We start from the raw sequence: 22,300 nt of genomic DNA on the forward strand, positions 1-22,300 counted from the left end.
ACATGTGCAGAACGTGCAGGTTTGTTACATAGGTATACACGTGCCATAGTGGTTTGCTGCACCTATCAACTCATCATCTACATTAGGTATTTCTCCTAATGCTATCCCTCCCTTAGCACCCCACCCCTGACAGGACCCGGTGTGTGATGTTCCCCTCCCTGTGCCCACATATTCTCATTGTTCAACTCTCACTTATGAGAGAGAACATGCAGTGTTTGGTGTTCTGTTCTTGTGTTAGTTTGCTGAGAATGGTGGTTTCCAGTTTCATCCATACCCCTGCAAATGAGAGTGCTTAAAAGTGTGAACACACAGAGAAGGAACTAACAGACACTGGTGCTTACCTGAGGGTGGAGAGTGGGAGCAGAGAGAGGATCAGAAGAAAAAAACTATTGGGTACTAGGCTTAGTATCTAGGTGGCAAAATAATCTGTACAACAAACCCCGGTGACATGAGTGTACATTGATAACAAACCTGCACATGTACCCCAGAACCTAAAACGGAAGTTTAAAAAAGGAGTTGGATCTAAGTAATTTGATGGTAGGTATTGTCATTATTGAGATAATGAGGAATGAGGGTTGAAGGTGGGGTGAGAAATCAAAAGTTCTATGGATATCTTTAAGTTTAACATCCCAATTAGACATCTACCACTTATTTTAAAGAGTCTAAGAGAAAATAATAAGCCCAGACATTCATTTGTGAAACATCAACACAAAAATGATACCTTAAGCTAGAAACAGTATGCAGATAGAGAAGAGGAATTAGGAAACTCAAAACATATAAGACAAAGGAAGAGGAACCAGCAATGAGAGCAAGAAGATAAGTGGGAGTGGAGCAGGAAGAAATTCACAGGGATGGTATCAGAGAGGACGGGAGATGACAGTGTTTCAAGAAGGCCAAGCTGAACTGATAAAGTTGCTGAGAGGTCACCTGAGATGAGTACTGATAAGGGAACAGTTGGTAAGGTGGAGACCAGAGGTGTCTCAGTGGGAGAGGAGCAAGGAAACAAGAATCAGGGAGGATTGGGTTAAGAAAAGAAAAATTGAAGAATGGAATTATCTGCTGAGTGCTCCTTTATCCAATTTGCTCCACAAAATGTTGGCTGTTAATGTGGGATCCTCCAGGTCTTTATTTGCCAGTTCAGTGTTCTCTGTACATTATTCACCTGACGGGTTAAAGAAGAGTAATTCTAAGGCATGATTAACCAGGAAGAGTTACTTCCTGGTTAGATTCCGAAAAAAAACATGATAATAATAATAATAATAATAATGTGGATTGTCCAGAGATACATGTATTTTTAAAATCTCTGTCTTTCCAAAAACCATCCTCTATCATCTTTGAAGGAATAGCTCAAAAGCATACTGATTTACTATATTTTGGCTTATTATGAAGTGAATTACATAAATAAATTAGCTAACTCTCAATTATTTGGCTGCTATTCATCCCAGTAGTTATTTTCTTTTCTATTTTTATCTTTGTATAAATGCACACACACACAGACACACACACACCCTGTTGTTTGTTTCCTTTGAAATAAAAACAAGTATTCTCTAAATTGCATGTCTCACTGAGGTAGAAAGAGCAAAAACAGGGATTTTTTAGTCTAGGCCAATATTTCTAGGTCAATACATAAGCCGTGAGCTACTTAATTGTATTAAGAATAATATCTGATATTGTATTGTCATGTTACCAGCACTTATCAAATTTACTCACATTATTTGTATGTAACAAAATGATTTTTGCATGAAACAATACAATGATATAATTCCCAGACTTTCAGTTTGCCACAATCAACCTCGTTAATCGTGAAATCTCACATCCATACAGGAAAGTATATAGCATAGTTAATTAACTAGCAAGGAAGTCATTGAAAATCTAAGTCTATCAGATATTAGAACTTATTACGTAGCAGTCACTATTCTTAAGTATATCAACATATTTAATCCTTACAACAACTTTATGATACATTGGTATTATCATATCTTAATAAACCATTTTGAAATACATCAGAGTATTCTGTTTATCTTAACAAGGCCTGCCCTCTGGAGAAACTATTTTAGGACAGCCTAACCTGGCATGGTTTTATCAGACTCTAACCTATCTAGAGGAAGGAAAATACCTAACATCATCTGGCCTTTCACATGGGGGAAAGGAAATACCCAAATTTAGCTCCCTCTATACTTCCACATGGAGGAAAAGAAATGCCAAATTCCAGCCCCCTCTAGCCATCCTGTCCCACTTAAGGGGTGGGGGTACTGAGAAACACTGTTGAAGTTCACAGTCTAGTCACAGGCTCACCAAAAGACTAAGATCTAATCACAGTACTATAAAATGCTTTTTCTCCTCCCACATCTTCATGTCATACCACCAAAAGTCCATCTACCAGAGTTCTTTTCACCCAGTATATCATGTCCAGATTTCAACAAAAATTACAAGGCATACTAAAAGGCAAAAAATAGTTTAAAGAAAGTGAACAAACCTCAGAGCCAGAGTGAGATATGGCAGACATGTTGGTATTATCAGATTCGGAATTTAAAACAACCGTGATTAATATGCTAAGATTTCTACTGAAAAAGTAAACATACAAGAACAGACGGCAATGTAAGAAAAGAGATGCAAACTCCAAGACAGAATCAAAAACTAATGCCAGAGATAAAAAACAACTGTAACAGAATGAAGAATGCCTTTAATAAGCTCATTAGTAGGCCAGACACAGCTGAAGAAAGAATCTCAACACCACCACCAATCAACTGAATATAATTGACTTTTATAAACTATTTCACCAACGACAGCATACTATACATTCTTCTCCAAGATCACATGAAACATTCATCAAGATAGACCATATTCTAAGCCATAAAATACATATTAACAAAATTTTAAAAATAGGTCATACAATGTCTGCTCTTAGACCACAGTGTAATTAAACTAGAAATCAATAACAGAAAGATAGCTGGGAAGTCCCTGTATTAGTCAGGGTTCTCCAGAGGGACAGAACTAATAGGAGATATATATATGGGAGTTTATTAAGGAGTATAAACTCACACAATCACAAGGTCCCACAATAGGCCATCTGCAAGCTGAGGAGCAAGAAGTCAGTCCAAGTCCCAAAGCTGAAGAACTTTTGAGTTCAATGTTCAATGGCAGGAAGCATCCAGCACAGGAGAAAGATGTAGGCTGGGAGGCTAAGTCAGTCTAATCTCCCCACTTTCTTCTGCCTGCTTTTTATTCTGTCCACACTGACAGACAATTAGATGGTGCCCACCCGGATTGAAGGTGGCTCTGCCTCTCCCACACTACTGACTCAAATGGTAATCTCCTTTGGCAACATCTTCACAGACACACCCAGAATCAATACTTTGCTTCTTTCAACCCAATCAAATTGACACTCAGTATTAACCACCACAGTCCCCAAATACTTGGAGATTAACCAACATACTTCTAAATAACACATAGGTAAAAAATAAATAAATAAATAAATAAATAAATAAATAAATAAATAAAAACTCCAGAGAAATTTTAAAATATTATCAACTAAAGGATAATGGAAATACAATGTATTCAAAATTTGTGGTATACAGCAAAAGCAGTGCTTAGAGGGAAATTTATAATGTTGAATGCATATATTTGAAAAGAAGAAATATCTAAAATCAAATATCTAAGCTTCTACTTTAAAAATCTAGTTGAAGAAGAGAAAATTAAATCCAAAGAAGAAAATAACAAAAATTAGAACATAAATCAATTAAACTGAAAAAAAAAAAAAGAAACAGAAGATCAATAGAGAAAAATCAAAGAAACCAAAAGATGGATCTTTGAAAAGATTAATAAAACTGAGAGGCCTCTAGCCAGGCTAATTAAAATAACAAGAGAGAAAACTAAAACACTAATATCAGAAGTGAAAAGGGCAACATCAATACAGATTCCCTGGACATTAAAATGATAATAAAAGAACAGCATAAACAACTCTATGTGTACACATTTGATAACCTAAATTAAATGGACCAAATTCTTGACAGATACAGTCTTCCAAAATTTATGTAAGATCTGAATAGGCCTATGTCTTAGTCTGTTCTGGCTTTTGTAAGAAAATACCACAGATTGAGTGACTTCCAAATAAAAATTCTCACAGTTCTGGAGGCTGGAAAGTCTAAGATCAAAGTACCAGCAGATTTGGTATCTGATGAGGGTCTAGACAACCACCTTCTCACTGTAACTTCACATGGCAAAAGGGGCGAAGGATCTCTCTCAAGTCACTTTTGTACGAGCACCAACTCTATTAACAAGGGCTTTGCCCCTTGTCACTTTCCAAAGACCACATATCCTAATATCAGCACCTTGGGGGATAGGATTTAGCATATAAATCTGGGGTTGGGGGACACAAACATTCAGAATATAGCAAACAATATCTATTAAATAAATTGAATAAAAAATTAATAACCTTTTAAAATTGAGTACCCAGGCTCAGATAAATTCCCTAATGAATTCGAACCTTGAAGAAAGACTTTATGCCGATTTTCCATATTCTCTTTCAGAATATGAAAGCAGAGGGAATACTTCCTAACTCACTATACAGGGCAAGCACTACCAGAATATCTAAACCACACAAAAAATCTACAAGAAAAGGCGGCTACAGACCAATTTCTCTTATGAACATAGATGCAAAAATTCTCAACAAAGTGTTAGCAAATGGAATCCAACAATGTGTGTATACATACATACATATATATATATATATAAAGAATTCTATATTGTGACCAAGTGAGATTTACTCTGGGTATGCAAGGCTGGTTCAACATTCAAAAATCAGTCAATGTTAAAAACATATATTTTAAATAAACCAACAAATGTAATCCATCATATCAATAGCCTAAAGAAGATAATTCACATGGTTCTATGAATAGATGTAGAAAAAAGCATTTAACAAAATCCAACACCCGCTCATGATAGAAGTTCTCAGTAAACTAGGAGTAGTGGGGAACATCTTCAGCTTGATAAAGAGTATCTACAAAAGATGTGTAGCTAGTATCACACTTAATGGTGAGAGATTTCAAGTTTTCTTGCTAAGATGAAGAACAAGCCAAGGATGTCTCCTCACACCACTGGTTTTCAACACTGTACTGGAAGTCCTGGCTAATGCAATCAAACAAGAAGAAGAAATAAAAAGTCTACATGTTGGTAAGGAAGAAATAAAACTATTTTTGTTTACAGAGGACATAGGGATCCAGATATATAGGAACTCTCTGTCCTATCTGTTCAGTGTTGCTGTGAATCTAAAACTGCTCTTAAAAGTAACATTTAACAATCACAATTTTAAAAACTGGCCGGGTGCAGTGGCTCACACCTGTCATCCCAGCACTTTGGGAGACAGAGGTGGGTGGATCATGAGGTCAGAAGATCGAGATCATCCTGGCTAACATGGTGAAGCCCCATCTCTACTAAAAATACAAAAAACTAGCCGGGCGAGGTGGCGGCGCCTGTAGTCCCAGCTACTTGGGAGGCTGAGGCAGGAGAATGGCCTGAATCCGGGAGGCAGAGCTTGCAGTGAGCCGAGATAACACCACCGCACTCCAGCCTGGGGACAGCGAGACTCCGTCTCAAAAAAATAAAAATAAAAAATAAAAAAAGAAAAAGAAAATTACAAGCTTGAACAAAATAACTCAGAGAAATTCAAGTTCCAAATCATATTTTAGAGTAGTTCTGTTGCACTTTGTCTCTGGAAAATGACATTAATCTTTTTTAAATATATCGTGGATCAGAACAGCTCTTTTGTGTGTCCCACATTATAATCTTAATTTTTACAGCCTCCCTTTTTCTTTCATTTATACTTATGTTATCCAATATAGGATCTAGACATCAAGCAAAGGAAAAAAAGTGGGTTATTCAAATATAGTAGTGTATCTATCAGTTAAATTCTTTCAATATTAATAATAGAGTAGGTTTATCTAGTTTAATATAAGAGGTGAGATTGCGGATGAACTACTGTTTCAGCAGTCATCTGATACGAGCCATAGATGTCCTATAAATGCAAAAAAAAAGTATTCAGTGTTTATTTTTTCACAAATTATATTAAATGGTTACTGTCTCACAAATTATTTTTACTGTGTTTATTATTTTCTAAATGATACATTATTAATTTCTGGAAAGTGATAAACCATACTATTTGAATCACAAAAGAGCTGACTGTATATGAAGTAAAACTTTAATGGCATGGGTTTAATTTGTACATGTGTCTTATGGAATCAGTAAAAAATATTATACATATTTATTGACCATCTATTATGTGATAAAAAAAAAAAAAAAAACTAGCAAGCCACGTTGGATACAGTGACAAATGGAGCTCAGTTTCTGTCCATAAGAAACTCATAATCTAATGGAGAAGGCAAAAAACAACAACCAGAAAAAGTATTAAAATAGTCAATGACAAACACAAAGAGAGAAATATAACGTGAGAAAGATACAAGGGAAGGCTCAACCACAAGACAGCCAGAGTGTTTCCAAAAGCTAGGTCCTCATACACAAAGTCACAAAGTTATGAGACAACATGGCATGTTCAGGAGACTGACTTAAGTTTCTATACACAGAGATAATTGTGTGCTTGAAGAGATATGACAGGAAATGAGGCTGGGATCAAATCTCAAAGTGCCGCAGGTGCACTGCTAAGACATGTGGACATTCAGAGAAAAATAAAGATCTATTCAAAAACTCTGATAACTAATAACTAAAAAGATGATTCAATGGAAGGTCTGGAATATATGAGAGGAAATCCTCCAAAACGTAAGAGAAAAATAAAGATAAAAATAGGGGGAAAACGTGTAGCATCAATCCAGAAAATAAAATATTAAACCAATAGAAATTTGAGAATAAGAAAATTGATATGAAAATAAAGGGAATCACTGAAAAAATAAGAAAATTACATTTTCCACAACTTGGGAACCTCTAAGCGATAAGAAAATGCCTACTCAAGTACCCAAATAATTGGAAAGAAAAAAATTAAACCTACACTAAATAACTATATTGAGACACATTCTCATACAATTTCAAAATAAAATAACAAAAAGGAAGCCTTTGCATCTTCCCAAGAGAGGACTAAAGTCACATAGAAAAAATAAAAGATGCCAATACTAGAAGCCAGAAGACAATGAAGCCATGCTTTCAAAATTCTGAGTGAAAATGAGATTCAGTATGGATTTCTTCCCTTATTTAAACTAATTAGCAAAGGGAATATATAAAATAAAAACATTTTTCAATAGGTAAATCTTTATATATTTGCTTGCCATGGGCCTATTTGTTTTTAAGAAACTACTAGAAAAACACGTGCCACCAAGAAGAGTAAAACAAGAATAAGAAAGACTAACAAAGGCGTAGAAAGACAAGAACTTCCAAGACAAATGCTATACCACTGCCAAAAGAGTTGGTGGGTCTGAATAGAAGAGATCAGAGTTCCAGGAAGATGTCTCCAGTAAAAAAGTGATTGAACTGATAAATTGTTTAGCAAACTTGTCCATATAGAAAACCGCATTGGAAAACATTTTACAAAAATTATACTGCAAATAGTTATTCTAATAACTATTAGAAAATTTAAAATGAGGCATTATTAATAAGCTCATATAAGAAAAAACAAAATTAAAGACACTATTTGGAATAGAAATAAACTATTTAAATTATCGTAACAGTGAAGCTACTAAATATGCTATCCACATTTTTATGTATAATTATATTGCGATGAGATGGTTAGAGGAAGAGAAAGTATAAACTAAAATACTCACGGAACAAAAAATTTAAAGTCTAAAGTTAAGTTTTTAGGTTGTAGAATAAGAAAACTACTTACAATTACAACAGTAATTGTAAACATCTAAAAGAGCAGAAGCTGTTTGCATCTGGAGAGCTGTGGAGAAGGGTACTACTGGGTGGTGACCAGGACCATTATTATTATCGTTTTTACTATGATGCCTTTAGTATATATGACTTTTTTTGTATGAAATATTTTTAAACAAAAAACCACAAATTTTTATTTTTTAAGTAAGTGGTTTTAAAAACACACAGAAACTAATAGAAGCAAATGTAATACAGAAGCTAATAGGCCGAAGCTAAATATCTAGATGGATTTATTCATGAAAAGAAGCTAATTACTGACCTTGACAGGAGCAATTTCAGGGGAAAAGTGAAGATAAAGTAAAATTACAGTAAGTGTAGATAGAAGCCGTAACTTTTATTCAAGTTTGAGAAGGGGAAAGTATGGCAGTAGCTCATTCATTCACTCATGACTAAATGAAAAAGATAACTTTCCTATTCTTCTAAGAATTCTAAGGTAGCATCATAATTTGTTTCATTTTATTTTCAAAAATCATTTCGAGATAGGACATTAAGAATCAATTCTGCATCTCCTCCTGTATCAGCCCACGGCTTTGCTGACCCTTCGTGTTTTGCCCCCCACACACAATCCGACCTGTTGCCCATTTTCCTTGTTTATCTTTGTGATTTGTCTTGTTTTTTTCAACTGGATGAAAGACCTAATACTACCCACAATAGATATTAAAATGTTAGACTATTTTGTCAAAATTTTATGATTACCATGCGCAAATATAAACTTAGTGTCTCCATAAATTAATTTAGAAATACTGAAAAATCAGAGCTGTTTGCAAGATAGCAGACTGAATTTAAATTGAATCATAGCCAAGTAAGCCACGCTATATTCTATCTCAAGGTCCACATAAACAAAAACACTTTAAAAAGTAATTTATTTAAACAAGTGAATTGCACTGCAGAGAAATTATGGCATTCACTCACAACCTGCTTTCCTTTTTACCTGTTACAAAGGAACTTCCATCAAGTACAACAAAAGTTAGTGGGTCTATGCCAAAGCTAACAAACAAGTAACCTTATATATTTTTAGTAAAGTACACCCAGAATCAGAAAATCATATGACATTTTTCTTTTAATTTAAAAAATCTAACTATTAGCTATTCAAATGTATAAACATTATAGCAAATAGCACAATTGTTACATTAGAATTAATATAATAAATGACCCTCCTATAATATTTTAAAACAAAAATTACCCTTAGGATTCTTAAAATTAGGACAAAAATAAGCAAAAAAGAATTTTGTATAAGATAACCTATAATTTTACAATGTATAAAATTATAAACAAAATTTATCAAACATTTTGGTTAAATATAAAGAACTGATTACAAGTACACCTCATAAGCAAATTTCTCTTTTAGAGGGAACCAATCATTCATCAGATGAGAATTTCATGAAAAATTTCTAGCCAGTGTTCCCTGTATTCCCTGCCCCCTTTTGGCCTTTCCCAGCTTGTCTATTCTCATCTCTTTTCTCATTTTCGCATTGAAGTTCCCCTTGGAAACTTTAAGATACTGAATTGAAAGAATTAACAGATACAGCAGCTAGATCACACACCATTTTAAAAGCTTTCTCTGGGCCTTTGTTAATGAATAGCATGGTACACCCCAAACATCATGAAGCCTCGTTAAGAGAAGAAGGAACATTTACCTGATCTGCCCAGTGCTGAACTCCAAGAGTAAGATGACCATTTTTTTGTAGATGTATCTGAGTAGCATCCATTATTATTTCAGCCTCTGTAAAGAAAAGATGGCACAGGATATAAGCAAGTATGACCATGTGGGCAACACAGCACTTAAACTAGGGAGGAAGAGGATATGCCTTGTTAAGGGTTTCAGCACTTTCTTAACAAGGGAAAAATGTAAATTAATCACTACTTGAATAGTCTTGTATATGGTTTATAGTTGGCTATGTATTTAAATTAAATAGGGAGTAAACTCTATACCATTCTAATTTACAGTATGGGTTCAGTTCCCATCAATTTTTTTGGTAGCTTATAAACTAAGCATGTATTATAAAAGTAGGCTACAGTCTGATGTTTTAGGAAACTCTTTATCCTCTTCATCTCATGCTTGTTTATAGCTTCCTTAGAACACCAACAAAAAAAATCTTTCTTTCTCCTCTCTTAGTTCCTTGGTGCTGATAACCTTCTTGACTCGTCCTTATTGCAAGAGATAAGACTTGATTTTTAGTTTTGTTAGTCCTCTAGTGTAGAAGGGATTCGATTTCTAGAGAATTACCCAGTGTTATGGCCTGAATATTTTTATTCTCTCAAAATTCATATGTTGAAATCCTAACCCCCTAAGGTGACGGTATTAGGTGACAGGACTTCCGGGAGGTGATTACCGCACAAGGGCAGAGAGCCCTCATGAATGAGATTAGTACCTTATAAAAGAGGTCCAAAGGAGCTCAGTCACTTCTTCCACTATGTGAGGACAGCATAAGAATGCACCATAAATAAATCAGAAAATAGACTTTAACCAGACATCAAATCTGCCTTCATCTTGAATTTCCCAGTCTCCAAATATATTTCTGTTGTTTATAGGGCTAATTTATTGTATTTTGTTCTTGCAGACTAAAAGAACTAAAACATGTATCATCCATTCTCCTTCCTAACAGCATTGCCATTTCCTTTTGGGAAACTGTTCATCTCTCATTGTGCATATTATTATAGGAATCCTTTCAAAGTCCCCTGTACTGATCAGCTAAGACCCAAGTCACATCAATAGATGTCTTTTGTGAGGTTTGAATATTGGACAGAGAGCTCCACAGATTTAAAAATGGCTGGTGTGCACTTGATCCAGCTGCTCTTCCCAGGCAGAATAGTACTGCAGTTATGCACAGTCACCCAGGGCAGTCTGGTTCCTGTCCTGGGGCCTGTACTGCATTCACTGTGTAACCTTGAACAATTTACTTAATTCTCTGTACCTCTGCTTCTTTAGCTGTAAACAAGAACAATAACACACATCCTAGGCTTATAGTAAAGATTTAATGAGACAATTCAAGTACTGAGAACAGCTCTTTTCCCCTATTAAGCACTCAATAAATGTAGTCCATTAAGCCTGGTTCTCCAGTCTTACAAGAAATTTCTTTTTGGCTTTAGTCCTGGTTCATTTTGTTACTTGGGACCAGTGAACCCAAGATATTTATTTGTCATCTTCCACAGTCTTAGATGAGGACTTCTTCCTCCAACCCATCAGACCATGTCCTGGCCAGTCAAGCCTGAGCACCCCAAGAGAAGGAATAGATGAAGGCAGTCATTATCTGCCCTCTAAGGACAACTTTGAGACCATGAGGATGATAAACTTAATTTTCACTTACTCATAGTCCTCAATAACTTTGTCTTAAAGTAGAAAAAAGCTAGACTCCAATTAGAATACCAGCAAGAACATTTGCTTAGGTAACAAGATGAACATTAAAACTGTGGCACTTTTTAAATTTTCTTACTTTAAAGCAACCCCTGTTATATATACAGCTGACAAGGATTAAATTACAGCAAGTACCTTGATAAGTCAGCTGGAACTCTCAAAAGGACAAATTATTCTGTACACATTATATGACTGATGACTGCATGTGATCAATGTTAGTGGTCAATTCTCAAAGCAATATTAATTTGCATAATTACTGTGTATACGTAAAAGTCTCTAAGAACTTAACTAAACTGGCATAATAAATCCTATCGAAATTTAGCTATTGAAAATATTACATAAAATATTATAAGAATGCTGCAACGTAGTTATAAAAATAGCAAATGCCCTTTGCCTTTTAAAAGATTGCTACTTATGACTTTAATGCTAAAATTACATAGGGCCTAAATAAACTTTATGACCTTAAAAAATTAGAATCTCAGCTTCAAGATGGCAGTCTAGAAGTATTTTATGCTCACCTGCTCCACTTAGAAGAACCAAAATAGTGTACAGACAGTCACACTTTGAATAATTATCCAAGAGAGAACACTGGAATTTAACAGAAAACTGACAGAGAAACACCAAAAGCAGGGAAGGAGAAGAAGAAAAGGCAGTATGCTTGGCCAGGATCAATTGGGAGCCAGAGTGACTTCCCAACCTTGGGATAAGACTTCCAGCATTCCACATCCCCACTGTGGAATTGTGTAATCCTGACCACTGGGCAGCCCCTCCACCCTCCCAAGCTCTGAAACTAATATAGGGAGCTACTAGGAGCCCATGATATGGCACTTCTCCAGGACAGAAGCTGCTGCTGGGTCCCACACCCTTTCTGAGACCCAAGCAGCTACAGCAAGGAGCCATTTTCAGTCGCAGCCTTTGTCCTAGGGCCCAGCATTAGGGAAACTCATGTTCTGTGGCTGTTGACCCGGGGACAGAGGCATTGGAATAACACAGGCTGTCACTGCTGGGACTGCAGGCTGAGCCGTGAACAGACTTTCTCAGCAGAAGCTGAGAATCGAGTAGGACATGGGCTACAGCTGCCAGTGCTAGAAGCGAGCATTGGCAGGACCGAAACTGGGACACAAGTGGGGCACAAGTTGCTGCTGCAACTCTGCCAGTTAGGGAGCGAGCATTGGCAGGACCGAAACTGGGACACAAGTGGGGCACAAGTTGCTGCTGCAACTTAGTTGCAAGCTGGAAGAGTGCTCCTATAGTGGGGAGTTAGGGACAAGCCCACCAGAACTTGGGCAAGAGAGGGATGTGCATTCCCCTACTACTGGTCGAAGCTATGGACACTGAGGCAAGCCCCACCCACTCCAATGGTATGGCCTCAGTGCTGCTCCTACTGCCCATCGCCCTAGCTCTCTGCCTGGAGCCTGAGAATCAACTCTGTCCCACACATCATGGCCAGTGTGTGCTCTCACCATTGAGAAGCCTGAACACAAGTCAGTCAAGACTGACTTCGCATTTCCCTCTGAGACAGAGCACATAATCCAGGTCTTGGACGATCCAACCCAAGCCACCACCTTGGGCACTTGAGCATTCCTTCTGGGTGCCTGAAGTTGGGTCTAAACTCCCGGCTACTACCACCTCAGATGGCACGTACCTGCAAGCACCAACTCCGAGCCTGGAGACTGGCACACCCAACCCACCACAGCTACTGACAACATCGAAACATGCTGCTCAGGACCCAAGGAATTGTCTTGTCACTGCTACTCCATTGCCCATGACACACAGGCTGCCCAGGGACCTACCTCACCCACCCACCAAGTCCACTGCTTCAACTACCAACATCCAAGCAAGCCACCTGGAGGTTCAAAAATTTCTCTCAAAACATTTTTAAAAATTGAAATCGTATCCAACATCTTCTCTGACAATAATGGAATCAGTATCAAGAGGAACTTTGGAAGCTATGCAAATACACAGAAATTAAATAACATGCACCTGAATGACCACTGAGTCAATGAAGAAATTAAGACAGAAATAAAAAAATTCCTGAAACAAATGGAAATGAAGACACAATGTAACAAAATTTATGGGATACAGCAAAAGCATTGCTAAGAGAGAAGTTTATAGCAAAAAATGCTTACATTAAAAAAGTAGAAAAAAATCTAATTTTTTCTAATTGTTGTTAATTCTAACAACACTTAGAAATATATGTTAAATATAACACTTTGGGAGGCCGAGGTGGGTGGATTACCTGAGGTCAGGAGTTCGAGACCAACCTGAACAACACAGTGAAACTCCCTCTCTACTAAAAATACAAAAATTAGCCAGGCCTTGTGGTGCACGCCTGTAAACCCAGCTACTCAGGAGGCTGAGGCAGGAGAATCGTTTGAACCCGGGAGGCAGAGGTTGCGGTGAGCCGAGATCACAGGATTGCGCTCCAACCTGGGCAACAAGAGCAAAACTCCATCTCAAAAAAAAAAAAAAAAAATCAATATAAAACATTAATGGAATGAAAAATTGGTTCTCAAAAAGATACACAAAATTGATAAACCTCTAGGTGGACTAAGAAAAAGAGAGAAGACCCAAATAAACAAAATCAGAAATGAAAAAGGGGACATTACAACTGATACCGCAGAATTATGAAAGATCAGCGACTATTAGGAACAACTATATGCTGACCAACTGAAAAATCTAGAGAAAATGGATAAGTTTACAGAAACATACCACCTGCAAAGATTGAATTTGGAAGAAATAGAACACCTGAATAGATCAATAACAAGCAGCAAAATTGAATCAGTGATAAAAATCTCCCAAAAAAGAAAAGCCCAGGCCCAGTTGGATTCACAACCAAATTCTACCAAATATATAAAGAAGAGCTAATGGCAACCCTCCTAAAACCACATCAAAAAATAATTTAAAAAGGAAAGAATTCTCCCTAACTTATTTTAGGAGGCCATTGTAACCCTGATACTAAAACCCACAGCTAACACCATAATGAATGGGGAAAAGTTGAAAGCCTTTTCTCTAAGAACAGGAACAAGACAAGAATGCCCCCTTTCATCCCATTTATTCAACATAGTACTGGAAGTCCTAGTCAGAGCCATTAGACAAGAGAAAGAAAGAGAAAGTGTGAAAGGAAAATAAATCTTGGGGCCCCCAAATCACTAAGCTAAAGGGAAAAGTCAAGCTGGGAACTGCTTGGAGCCAACCTGCCTCCCTTTCTATTCAGTCACCCCTCTGCTCACTGAGATAAATGCTTATCTGATTGCCTCCTTTGGAGAGGCCAATCAGAAACTCAAAATAATGCAACCATTTTTCTCTTATCTATCTCTGACCTGGGAAACCGCCACCCCCCCGCCCCACTTTCAGTCGTCCCACCTTTGCTTTGAGCTGTCCCACCTTTCCAGAAGCTAACCAATGTTCATTTTGCATTTGTTGATGTCTCCCTAGAATGTATAAAACCAAACTGTGCTCTGACCACCTTGGGCACATGCCATTAGGACCTCCTGAGGCTGTGTCACTGGCATGCATCCTCAACCCCAGCAAAATAAACTGTCTAAATGAACTGAAATCTGTCTCAGAGGTTTGGTGTTCACAAAGGCAAACAAATTTGAAAAGAAGTCAAATTGTTTTTCTTTTTTGATGATATCATATAAGATCATATATCTTATATCTAGAAAAAACAAAGGACTCCACCAAAAAACTCCTATATGTGATCAATGAATTCAGGAAAGTTGCAGGATACAAGATCAACATACAAAAATCAGTAGCATTTCTATATATCAACAATGATCTAGCCAAGAAAGACCTCAAGAAAGCAATCCCACTTACAATAAGTACAAGAAAAAAAAAACAGCTAGAAATAAATTCCACAAAGAGTGTTACAGATCTCTACAAGGAAAATTACAAAACACTGATAAAAGAAATTGAAACTGACACAAACAAATGGAAGAAAACATCCCATGCTCATGTATCAGAAGAATTAATGTCAGTAAAATAATCATATTGCCCAAAGCAATCCACAAATCAAAGCAATCCCTATCGAAATATCAGAACCATTCTTGACCGAAAAAATAATCCTAAAATTCATATGGAACCAAAAGGAATCCAAATAGCCAAAGAAATCCTAGGCAAAAAGAACAAAGCTGGAGGTATCACATTGATTTCGTCAAAGAATTTATGACTAAGATCGAAAGCACAGGTATCAAAAACAAAAATAGCCAAATAAGACTCAGTTAAACCAAAAACCTTCTGCAAAGCAAAAGAAATACTGAACAGAGTGAACAGACAAACCTCTTGAATGGGAAAGAGTACTTTCCCTTGCTGGATGGTTCCTGCCCTAAATATTGGACTCTAAGTTCTTCAGTTTTGGGACTCAGACTGACTGGCTCTCCTTGTCAGCTTGCAGACAGCTTATTGTGGGACCTTGTAATTTTGTAAGTTAATACTTAATAAACTCCCCTCCTACATATATTTGGTCAAGTGCTGATTTGAGGTCCTGAATATCTTTGTTAATATGCTGCCTTGATGATCTGCCTAATACTGTCAGTGAGGTGTTGAAATGTCCCACTATTATTGTTTGGGAATCTAAGTCTCTTTGTAGGTCCTGAAGAACTTGCTTCATGAATCTGGGAGCTCCTGTGTTGGTGTGTACATACTTAGGATAATTGCCGCTATTCCGTTCCCATAGGAAGTCAAACATAATTTTTAGCACTGGCATGCTCTATAATTTAGCTTGTAGAAAAGCAATTACCTTGTTTTATCTCCTCTGTGTTTTGGGTGAAGAGTTTAGTCACTGTTTTACTTAAATAATAACACTAGTGTCTTTACTGGTATTCTTATCAATCAGCAATTCAGGTAGATGTCTCTCTCTTTTTAAAAATCTGAAATCTAGTGTCAACTCATTTCAGCACTGTTTTGTTTGGCTTCCAGTATATAAAAATGGATTATTAATATAAATACTCATGGTAACATTCTTTGAATATGAGTTATCTGAATTGGATAAAACTTTGGATTCCTTGCTTTCTGAGCTAGCTAATAATAAATAAATTAGGGAATGTTTTATTTGGGTACCTCAGCTTTCTGTTTCTATATAATCAATCTTTATGTGAAGGAAGCTGAAAATGCTGTTCTAAGAAATATTGCAGATAATTTCACTAACTCATATTTTAGAACCAACACCGGTTGATTCTGATCACTCACTCTGTAGTGGGAACTTCTATAGTTATATGAAGGAGGTTTCACGTTTTTGTAGGAGTCACATTTTTAGCTATGGTACAGGAAATTAAAAAAAAATACTCTTTATCAATTACAGAGAGATTCTATTATTTTTTTCTCTAATAACAAATATAGCTAAAAACTGCAATCAATCATGGCCTTTTAAATTGTTAATAGCTAGATCTTTTGTTCTTTTTTCTTTTTCTTTTTTTGAGATGGAGTCTTGCTTTGTCACCCAGGCTGAAGTGCAGTGGTGCCATCTCGGCTCACTGCAAGCTCCGCCTCCCAGGTTCACGCCACTCCCTGCCTCTGCCTGCCAAGTAGCTGGGACTACAGGTGCCTGCCACCACACCCAGCTAATTTTTTGTATTTTTAGTAGAGACAGGTTTCACCATGTTAGCCAGGATGGTCTCGATCTCCTGACCTCGTGATCCACCCACCTTGGCCTCCCACAGTGCTGGTGGTACAGGCGTGAGCCACGGTGCCCAGCCTAGATCTTTTAAATTATTACATATTTTTAAATAATATTAATGAAATATCAAATTTATCAGTAAATGCTTTCCATTCAAATTTATTGACCTATAATAAATTACACAAGAATAGCTGAAAAATTTATTTTTAGCTAGAATAGAATCAATGGAAGACCACAAACTTGTGTAACTAGTAATGGCAACTGAGTTTATATTCCTTTGTAGATTAGCTTACATTTATGTTGTGCAAGATCCATTGTTTTCCTATTACATTCATCAGTGCTTTTGAGAAATAGTCAATGGAAATAAAAACCTAAAATAAATACTTATCAAATTTTAAAACAATATTCTGAAAGAACTTCTGATTTTAAAATATTTTATGTCTGTCATCATTTTCTAGGACTTTGTTCTCAGTAGTCTCCATTTTTTCTGTAGATGTATGTACTAAATTGCTACAATTACGATACTCTGTTTTTCTCTATATCAGTATCTTTTGCCATGTGACATCATAGCTTCTCTTACGAAGAAGTCCATACATCTCCAGCCCTTGAATCTGAGATGATTCTGTGGTGGCAAATACAATACAGTAAAAGTAATAGTGTCGCAGTTCAAAGACCAGACCTCCAGAGGCCTTGCATGCTTCCTTTTCTCTTGACACTCTGTCCAGCCACCATGTGAACAAACCTGGGATAGTCTCCTGGATGATAAGAGATTGCGTGAACCAGGGCAGAGTCTATCTAGTTGTCCTATAAAAGGCCTCTGACATATGAGAAAGCCCAGCCAAGATCACCAAAGCTGCTGATCACATCTTGACTAAACATGTATGAAGGAGCTCATCCAAGAAGAAAAATTGTCCAACTGAGCCCAGCCTAAATTGACATCCAGCAAAACCATAAGCAAAATAAATGGTTTTAAGCTGCTAAGTTTTGAGATGGTTTATTTCATAGTAGCATCTATTTGATGCAATTAGATATGCATAGTCTAATACATTAGGGTTCTGGATGGATATGTCACTATGAAATAGCATTCTTAACATATTTTCTTTTTACTAAGGATAATTCTTGTGTAAAATGTCAAAAGGCTATGCTTTTTTTCTTGCCATTATCTAGAATTATGCACACTAAAGTATGTTGCAATTGTTTTACTGAAAATCATAGGAACATGCTCCTTCTACTAATCACTCATTCTTTCTTTGTTTTCTCTATTTACCTGTACTTCCATTCCATTTTTATTCTCTTTCTCACATAAAAGAACATAGGCAACTCATTGCTCAAATAAACGTTACACTACAGAGGTAGTTTACTCCCTCCTTTGGCAAATTAGGTTATTTACTGATTTATATAGAAATTTATCAGAACACTATTTCCCAGACTTTCTCTCAAAACATTTAGTACAAGAATTTAACAATGTGCCACTTTGTGTATTCTGCCTTCCATTATTTATTAGGAATTCAACTGTTCAGAAATGATGATCGAAAGCTGCTATGGCTTTCTATTATTTCCACTTAATGAAGCAATCCAAATGGAACAGAGATTGCCACTCTTTTGATTTCAAATGATTTTCCAGCAATTTCCATATAATTATATTGCCTGAATATACCAGACCTCTCAGGAACTATTCACTTCCTTGAGACACATTTTAGAACATGTTCTTTCCTAGTCTTTTTCTATTGTCTTGTACATTTAGTTATCTCAATATACTATCATAAAAATGAAATCTTCAAATGGTATACAATTTTACAGGAAACATTCCAATTCAATCATATTATTACATGCTTATTTTCTTTATATACAAAAACTATTTGAGGAATCAAACTGAATTTTCTTGGCCATAACTTTTAATCTCAGATTACTAAGTTTTGCTAAATAATAGGTACCATGGAAGACTCTCTCAGTGAAATGGTTGCTGAGCCCCAGCTAAAAAGAATAACATATATTTGGATATATTAATTTTTCTAACCAATAATTCTGAGCAAATACTTAGTATTCTGCATATTACTAGTTACTCGGAGTAAAAAGAGAATTATTTTCTTTGAGATGCTCACCATATATGAGAGAAAATAATATGCATAAATTAAAAGCATATGTCATACTATAAGGAGATTAATAAAAATTAGAAATAGTAAAGAAAATGGAGTAAATCTTCCTGATAAGTTGAAAAACCTTTATGAAAGAAGACACTTTAGGCTAGATAAGTCAAAGAAATGTAAAGATTTATAAGCAGAGGAATTATTTCAATAGCTGCCTATTCATCCCATTGGCAAAAGAGGTTTTCTTGCCCTATGGTTGTAGGACAATTGCATACATATTCCCAACACCGGACAAATTAGATCAACAGCAGTTATTAGTCACAAATACTCACATCTAGGTGGAAGGGGACACTGTACCACACAGGAATTGTGCATAGGAACAGAGTGAGCAACCAGGGGTCATGAAAGATGGGCTTTGTGGCATCAAGAGGGTGGGGTACTCCTCTATTTCCTGTAGGACAATGTGATTTCCTTATTTGAATAATTTCATAGTTGTCAGGAAAATGAAGCCCACAATACAGAGATGAACCGGAACCACGCCTGATCCTTTGATAGCTAGGGTTAGTTATCTAGGGGGCCTCATCTGTGGAGGCAGAATGTAGAGGGGAACTTGCGGTTAGGACATTCAAGCCCTCCTGATTTTACCAGATATCAAGGTAGTACATAATTTTGAGTATTAATTTTAAGTCTTACACCACAGAAATGAATTTACAAGACCCAGAATTCTAAATATTCTTGCTATTTTATGACAATGCTGAAAAATTCAGCTGCAGGACATAGCTGGGAAGGAGACAGGATGGAAAGTTTTACACATATATTTAATGCGTCCAACAGATTTTTATGAAAACAGTAATTCTCTATGTCTTCTTCAAAACTGTATATCCAGAATCTAGACAAATAATTGATATTGTAGGAATTCTCAAAAAGTGTTTGGACTTAATAAAAAAATGTGTGGCAAACTTTTGTTGGCACTGAGACGCACAGGTAAATAAAACCTGTCCCTTTTCTAATAGGCATATTGTCTAGAAAAGATAGAATAAAATACTGTCAAATAAGTTAAGCTAATTATTAAAAGCATACACAAATATTACGTTGGGGAGAGATTTTTACAGACACTGCAGGCTAAAATACAGGTTTACATTTAATTCCATAATCAATGGTGAAATTAGAGAAGTTTTTAAACACTGTAATGACATAAATATATTTGTTATTTAGGTGGAAAACCCTGATGGCGAAAGCAAGTTTTAACTGAATTGAGAAGAACCTGAAAGTTATGTAACCATGGCTTTTATGAGTCAAAGAAGAGACACTATGGGCATGTGAACTATACCAATGACATCTGGCATGGAGAAAATGATAGATTCGGTAATTTCAATTTTCTGCAAGATAGAGAACACACAGAGAAGTAGTGATTGACATACAGTATAAGAATCCATCCCCTACAATGTGTGCAAAGGAAATTAATGACTGGCTAGACGCTGGAAAAGTTTAACACTTTAAATCAATGGTGTGAAAAAAAGGTGGGTATGAAAATCGGAATACTTGGATAATAAATACTAAACAATGGAACTTTCCACTTCAGCGTACAGAATGCCTGGCAGGCATGTATTTACCCCGTTAGCCAAATAAAAGAAAGAAGTGACAAAAGAACAACAACAACAATGTGTTTATCTTTAAACTGGTCTAGAAGTAGGATCATGCATTTTTGCCTTAGTATATGCCCACATTCTGAAATTTGAGATGTTTCCACTTCTGGGGAAGTCAGTAGAAGAAAGACACCAGACAAAATCTCTAAAAATAATATTTTTAATTAAAAATGTACACGCGGCTGGGCGTGGTGGCTCACTCCTGTAATCCCAGCACTTTGGGAGGCCGAGGTGGGCAGATCACAAGGTCAGGAGTTCAAGACCAGCCTGGCCAATATGGTGAAACCCGTCTCTACTAAAAATACAAAAATTAGCTGGGCATGGTGGTGGGCATCTGTACTCCCAGCTAACTAGGGAGGCTGAGGCAGGAGAATAACTTGAATCTGGGAAGCAGAAGTTGCAGTAAGCCGAGATTGTGCCACTGCACTCCAGCCTGGGTGACAGAGTGAGACTCTATCAAAAAAAAAAAAAAAAAAAAACACGTGAAAATACCAAACATTAAAGATACTGGATACTATAAATAAAAAGGTTAAATTAAATAAACAAAAAATGACTGCAGATTCAAATATTACAATCCAGGGAACAGCACCAACTTAGAAGAGTTTGACACCCAACTAATAAGAACATAGAGTGAGAAAACAGAGGGAAGACATTTTCAAAGAAATTATAGAAAACAATATTATAGATCTGAAGTTCCATGTGAGTCTTTAGACAAGTGCCAAGTCTGTGAGTTGTAAATTGAATAATAAAAATCAAGACATCGATGCAAATTATTGTAAATTTCAAAGCATCACATATAAATAAAAAGTTCAAATGCTTTCAGAGAGAAAAAAAATCAGGTGATTTATAATGTATCGTGGATACATTATAACATAAGAATATTCTGATACATCAGAATAACATAAAACTTCTTAACAACAACACTAAGTACTAGGGGTCATGAGGAAAAGGAATCAAGGGTGTCTTCATTCCACATTTCATTGAGGTTGGGTCTTCTGCTCTGGCCATGGAATATGACTGTGCCACTGATTGTCCTTTATTTCTCTATCATCAGTCATTTTTTTTTTTAATTTCAACTTTTATTTTAGATATAGAGGATACATATGCAAGTTTGTTACATGGATATATTGCACACAGGTAGTGAGTGTAGTACCCAATAGGTAATTTTTCAACCCATACCCAACAGTTTCCAAGTGGAGAATTAAATTAAGAACTCAACCCCTTTTACAATAGCTGCAAAAAATAAAATAAAATAAAATACTTAGGAATATACCTAACCAAGGAGTCAGAAAACCTCTACAAGGAAAACTACAAAACACTGCTGAAAGAAATCATAGATGACACAAACGAATGGAAATACATCCCATGCTCATGGATAAGTACAATCAATATTGTGAAAATGACCGTACTGCCAAAAGCAATCTATAAATTCATTGCAATTCCCATCAAAATACCACCATCATTCTTCACAGCAGTCTTCACAGAACTAGAAAAAACAATTCTAAAACTCATATGGAACCAAAAAAAGAGCCTACACAGCCATAGCAAGACTAAGCAAACAAACAAACAAACAAAATCTGGAGGCATTACACTATCTGACTTCAAACTATACTATAAGGCGATGGTCACCAAAACAGCATGGTACTCGTACAAAAATAGGCACATAGATCAATGGAACAGAATAGAGAACCCAGAAATAAATGCAAATACTTATGGCAAACTG

At 36.2% G+C, this 22,300-nt stretch overlaps 1 long non-coding RNA gene across 1 annotated transcript in view; it reads left to right on the plus strand.

Moving 5' to 3' along the window:
• Positions 1 to 20,607, plus strand: part of LOC119625123 (uncharacterized) — a 53,105-nt gene extending 32,498 nt beyond the window's left edge. The window contains exon 3 of the long non-coding RNA XR_005241243.2: positions 20,147 to 20,607. This is a non-coding gene — a long non-coding RNA (uncharacterized lncRNA). The remainder of the gene's footprint in view (positions 1 to 20,146) is intronic.
• Positions 20,608 to 22,300: the final 1,693 nt, after the last annotated feature.

The sequence above is a fragment of the Chlorocebus sabaeus genome, chromosome 13 (genome assembly GCF_047675955.1).
Source record: "Chlorocebus sabaeus isolate Y175 chromosome 13, mChlSab1.0.hap1, whole genome shotgun sequence".
Lineage (NCBI taxonomy): Eukaryota > Metazoa > Chordata > Mammalia > Primates > Cercopithecidae > Chlorocebus > Chlorocebus sabaeus.